Source organism: Centropristis striata, chromosome 15, assembly GCF_030273125.1.
Source record: "Centropristis striata isolate RG_2023a ecotype Rhode Island chromosome 15, C.striata_1.0, whole genome shotgun sequence".
In the NCBI taxonomy this organism is placed as follows: domain Eukaryota; kingdom Metazoa; phylum Chordata; class Actinopteri; order Perciformes; family Serranidae; genus Centropristis; species Centropristis striata.
This window is the reverse complement of record NC_081531.1, coordinates 14,616,517-14,622,709: the sequence shown is the minus strand read 5'-3', so window position 1 is coordinate 14,622,709 and position 6,193 is coordinate 14,616,517.

The window sequence follows — 6,193 nt, the reverse complement described above, 5'->3', positions numbered from 1 at the left end:
TGCTGAGGCTGGAAATGAGGTTGATGAGACGGTGAACCACAACAGAGAAGTCGTGGGCTGTGAAAAAAACAAAAAGATGAAATGAAAGATGTTGAATCACTCTGAAGAACTGCAGGGAACTCAAGAGTTGGGTGATAATTCTCTGTGGGTTTGATACAACAAGCAACACATTAGTCATTTGATTTATGGTTAATTTTCAAATGTCTATTACAGCAGTTTTGTTTTAATACATCTCTACAAAAAATCCTCCAGGTAGGTTTTGATCAGTTTTCAGTGAGCTTAGATCTTTTTCTTCAGTAAAAATAGCAATACCACTGTGTAAAAATAATCTGTTACATCAACAAAAACAACAATATTCATTATTAGTATTGGTTGAAAGAAGGGATGTTTAATCCATCCACCACCACTCCCACCTGCTTGATAGACAACATTATGCAGCATGCGTCATCACATATGAATAAATTGGGCTTGTTGCATCCAGATGGGTCTCAGTTTTCCAGTCATGCACAATTTATGCAATCCTGAAGGCCCCAGTATGCAGAAATATCCAAATACATTATTTCGACTGCATGCAAAAATCTGCATGACCTCTGCCCCAAACTTTTCATTCAGATAACTTAAGGTCAGAGGTCAAGGGACCCCTCTGAAAATGGCCATGCTAGTTTTTGTTAGCACGACATTGTTGGTACCAATGGATTCCATGGGTGGTCTTTACTTTTCTCTTAAAGACAGTAATGTTGGCAAGAAGCTTAATGTTGCAGCTAGTGAAGGCGGAACTTATTTTAATCACTTTATATACAGCTGGGTAGCTTATCCTGTAATATCATTATTTATTTGGGTTCAAGTTATAAACTAAATGTTGTGGGTAAAAGTACAGTATTTCCCTCTGAACTGTCACTGATTCCCTCCAATGGTACAGTACTTGAGCAAATGTACTTAGGTACTTTCTACCACTGCCTGTTTCATTATAAACCAAAACTACAACTGAAACTACATTTTTAATGATACATTATGTATCTGCCTATTATTGAGCCACTCACTCTTTTCCAGTGCACTCTGACTGCAGCTTGTCTTAATCAGGATTATTAACTGTAATGAGAAAGCTTTGTGGGTCTGAATGCTAAACATATATTGATGTACACACTACTGTCCATTCAGTGTGTGTGTGTGTGTGTGTGTGTGTGTGTGTGTGTGAGAGAGAGACGTTGTGTGTCTTTATTATGAACGAGCTGATATCTTTAAAGCTGCAGGCCATCTCAAGGCAGCAGCCATCCTCTTGATATTCCTTCCACGCACACACCACTGCTTTCACTGCAAGTCTCTGTCAGCAGAATTTCTAATGAACTGCACAAAATCCAGTTTACCATGCATGCACTCATGCATGCACATACACACATACACATGCACACACACACAAACAGACACAGGCCAACTTTTCTTTTGTGCACAACAGAAATGGCTTTAGGAAAGAATGACTGGGGTACGCAGAGAGGAAATGTCTTTGCACAAATTGATTTTTCTTTTTTCTTAATGATGACCCTGTCACCATGCTCTAGTGTGACAAACTGCATGCATCTATTTTAGGGGGATTGTATATTTGTGTATTCTAAATGAAGACAGATAACCTCCCGGCTTTGTTCCTCTTGTAAGGAAGGGATATTTCAGGGACACACAGTCTGTCCCTGAAATGTTCAGGAACATTTCCTTCACAGGGTCATGTGTGAATTGGAGCAGGATCAATATTCAGGGAGTTGCAGCGCCTCCCAGGAGTAAATTAGTGAGTCCACAACTGTTATTGAGTTTAAGTTTTTCCTTGCTGAATCATCAATCCATCAATCTGTCTATTTTTGTCCACTTATGGAACAGGGTTGTGAGGATGGCAGGATGAGTAAGGTATTCCAGACGTCCCTCTTGCCAGCAACTTTTTAAAATTTGTCTTGGAGAACCACAAACTATTGCAGGCCAGGCAAGATGTATAATCTCTTGAGCGTGCTCTGGGCCGACCCTGGGGCCTTTTACCAGTTGCCTCAAGCACCCCTAACAGGAGGTGCCCAGGAGATATCCTGATCGGCTGCCCAGAACACCTCAACTATCCCCTTTCAATGCGAAGGAGTGACTCTACTCTGAACTCCTTCTGGATGTCTGAGCTCCTTACCCTATCTGAAGCTGAGCCCAGCCAGCCTACAGGGGAAATTCATTACTGTATCCGCAATCTCATTCTTTCAGTCACAACCATGACTATCCGTGAGGGTCGGGACATAGATAAACTCAAGAGGCTCAACATCTGCTGATGCCTTACCAATCCCTGCATTCTGTTCATGTTCCATTTACGCTCCCTCATGAACAAGACCTTGAGACTGAACTCCTTCAGTTGTTGCAGAAACTCCCAACCTAGAGAGGGCAATTCACCATTTTTCGGCAGAGAACCTTGGCCTCAGTGTTACAGTGATACTCATCCCAACTGCTTCATACTCGGCTGCAAAACTCTCTAGTACCTGCTGAACAAAGGCCAACTCAGATTGTCTGAGTGTGAAACAGTGAGCCACCAAAACCATTTCCTTAAGGTTAGGCACCAAAACCGCTAATCTAAGATTGGGAAAAAAGAACAATTTTAAGCTTAAAAAACGTACATACATAATTTCCAAAAATGAGACGCAAATCCATATACCACCCCTGTCACCTACCTATCCGGCAAACTTATGTGACTTTTAATATTACTAATTACTTATTTTCTCAACAGTCAACACTTTATGGGATACATACAAATTACAGTACATTACATCTTGTAGGAAATCATATGAACTATTCATTAGGACAACAAATCGAATCAAACTGATTGACAGCTTATATTCAGAAGAGACTATACAGTTTTTGTAAAAGGTTGCATGCTACCTTTTGTATTAAAAGATACATGTTGATGCTGTTTCCTAGTGAAAAAATGTTATCAGTCAGAAGGTTTTTTTAATAAATATATATTTAATAAAACCTCAAACTTCAGTAAATATCCCTTTCTTCACATTTTGCTCACTGACGTCCTTATATATCGATCTTTTCTTCAGCTGCTCGATGGTACATCAGCAGCAGCTCACCTTTTCCACCCACCTCCAGGCACTATGAGCATCATCAGAGCCCTGCGAGCATTTACACACAAGTTCACATGATTAAACCCACACTTTGCTCAGAAGTGATCACACCCCCAGTTGATGAACAATTCTGTTCCTAAGCAACTGATCCTCTGCATGAGTGGGGTTTGCATGTTCCCTCTGTGTGTCTGCGTGGAAAATCCTCCAGGCGCTTTCACTTTCCTCCCACAGTCCACAGACATGCAGCTCAGCTGGAGCGAACACTTTAAATTACCCCCACGAGTGAGTGTGAGTGTGAGTAGGTGGTCTGATGGAGTGGGTGCATGGTTATATGAGTGTGTGTGGAAGGCTCTGTCCCTTTGTGACGACTATAAATAAGGAAATAAATGGTGGAATGATGAACAGTCACAGGTCTCTTGTCACATTTTTCTTACAGTTTTTCTCCATTTCGTAAATGAAAAATGGCACTCAGCTCATGTATCAACCATAGATTTAAAACTTAAGAAGGAACTACATATTTTGTTTCTGGTATGGTTGCAACTCACCAAAACAATCTAGATTGCTAAACAGTGCAACAGATATGAGAAAATATGTATTTTTTATTGGGGGGTGAATTTTCCCTTTAGGGCCATAAACTAAGCTAATTAAACAAATAACTGGGCTCACTAGTTCACCTGACTTGAACACTACATGCCTTAGTGATAATGTCAAAGCTCCTCCTCTGAGTCTGGCTGCTACATCATCTGCAGGTGTGCCAAATGCAGAGGTCAAATAATTATAAATTACAGTACTTCTGGTGTTATTGATCGTACATTGTACTGACAGCAAAATTATCATACAAATATGATAATTATCATTCATCTCACAACGCTGATGACAGGTGTCATAGAAAAACTAGTAAACTGCACTGAGTAGAATACAGATCTTTGCCAGGCATTAAAAGTCTCCTGCATTACATAGTTTTGAATTCAGCTGAATTCAGGAGAACATTTTGTTCCAAATATCTTTATTATGAAGCATTATTCACAGAGGTATCTGAACAGGAAGATGTTTGCTTTTTTCTTTATTAACATAAAAAATCAAAAACTTATACATATACATAAGGTTATCAGACAAACAAAACATGACAGAATCATCTGATTGAGAAAATAAAAATACATTAAGGCCAAAAAAATAAATATTATTCTAACAATGTCAAACAACAGAATTAAGAAAAAATGAAATGAATAAAAAATAAATAAAAATGTCCTAATATCATGCAATCACCTATAGTACTTTCACATATTTGACTAAAATAAAAATAAAAATTTGCACATCTGCATAATAATTTTTGCATACCTTGATCTGTTTATTGCCATTAAATCAAGAATAAATACTCTTAAGGTACAGCCTAATATGCATTTTGAACATAAACACATAATACAAAAAAAAATTAAGTAGTGAGGGGATAATGATGGTGATGCTTATTAGGTTTCCTTTTTTTTTTTTTTCACCTCATTCACCTGCAGTGTCCTGCCTTAATTTGTGCAAAATGTCTGTGCCAACCAGGCAGTCAGGCCAGTTGGAGGGACCTGGTGCTCTTGACAGACAGACAGACAGATGGAGCCAGCCACTATCACCAACCTCAGGACGTACTGCTGTTCGTGAGACAAGGTAAAGACACACACTCTCCTTTGACTGTCCTAATGTTTTGACATTCTCTGTCCCGTTGTTGACATTCCTCTCTTGTTGTCTCGAGCCTGGAGGCTTTGTTAAGCTGCGGAGCATCCCTCCCTCTCTTCTTCTATCTCTCCTTCCACTATCAATTATATTAACAGCAGCCTGAAGCTTCCTACTAGCATGTTGCTCCATGTTGTGACAGGAAACCTTCCTGCTGTTACTTTATGGCCTCTTGCTACATTATTGCACTGCACTGGTAATAGAGCTTACTCTCTATTCTACTCCAGGCTTTGCCCTGCTATCCAATTTGTCTTTCCAACACTAGACATTTTTTTTTCGAGTGACAATGAAGCATTTTTATGGCTGTGCTGATGTCATCACATTTCTGTTTGTCCCTCATCTCCCGGGGCACAGCTTACAGGGAAATGAATTATACAACACAATGGAAAGGATGGATGTTCTGCAGTCAACTTGAGGCCAATTTGCCCTAACATGACTTGGCTTATGTTTCCATCGAGCTGTACAACCGAATGTTCTGCCAGCATCCTTTAAGAATTGTGTTCTCCTGCTTTCTTCCACTTGTGTTAATTATGTATTACCACTAAGAAGCTGGTGGAGTCATGTGGTATGTCAGGTTCACCCTTAATTGGCACAAAGGCCAAAAATAGCACATTCCTACGCTAATTGTTAGTCATATTCAAGCCCCTATATGCATTGTATAACCACGCAGCATGTGAATCCACTGGAGAGACACAGGTTTAAATCATTCATTGATTTAAGTGAGCAGTTCAGGCAGAAATACATTGGACAGGCAGTACTCATGCATGCAGCCCGGGGCTTTGAGCTGCCCACAGGGATTGTGGGGAGCGACTGGTGTTTCACATCTCTGTGTGCACGGACAGTGTGTTTGTTTGAGCTGCTCAGATGAAGCAGTTTCTGTGCATTTGAAATATTTAGTCAAATCTTAGTTGTTGGAAATGAATCACAGTAAAAAAAAATTAAAGTACATAGAAATTGTATTGAAAATCACCTAGTGTCAGGATTATCCCCATGCAATGAACCTTCAATGTATGTGTACATTCTATATTTTTATAGTTAAAATACAGTTTTTTAACATGTAAATATCATAACTGTAGATCTTTGCACGATGTATAGAGTATACTTTATATACAGTGGGGCAACAAAGTATTTAGTCAGCCACTGATTGTGCAAGTTCTCTAGAAAGATTAGAGGTCTGTCATTTTCATCATAGGTACACTTCAACTATGAGAGACAGAATGTGAATTATGGTGGAAAATAAGTATTTGGTCAATAACAAAAGTTCAACTCAATACTTTGTAACATAACCTTTGTTGACAATGACAGAGGTCAAACGTTTCCTGTAAGTCTTCACCAGGTTTGCACACACTGTAGCTGGTATTTTGGCCCATTCCTCCATGCAGATCTCCTCT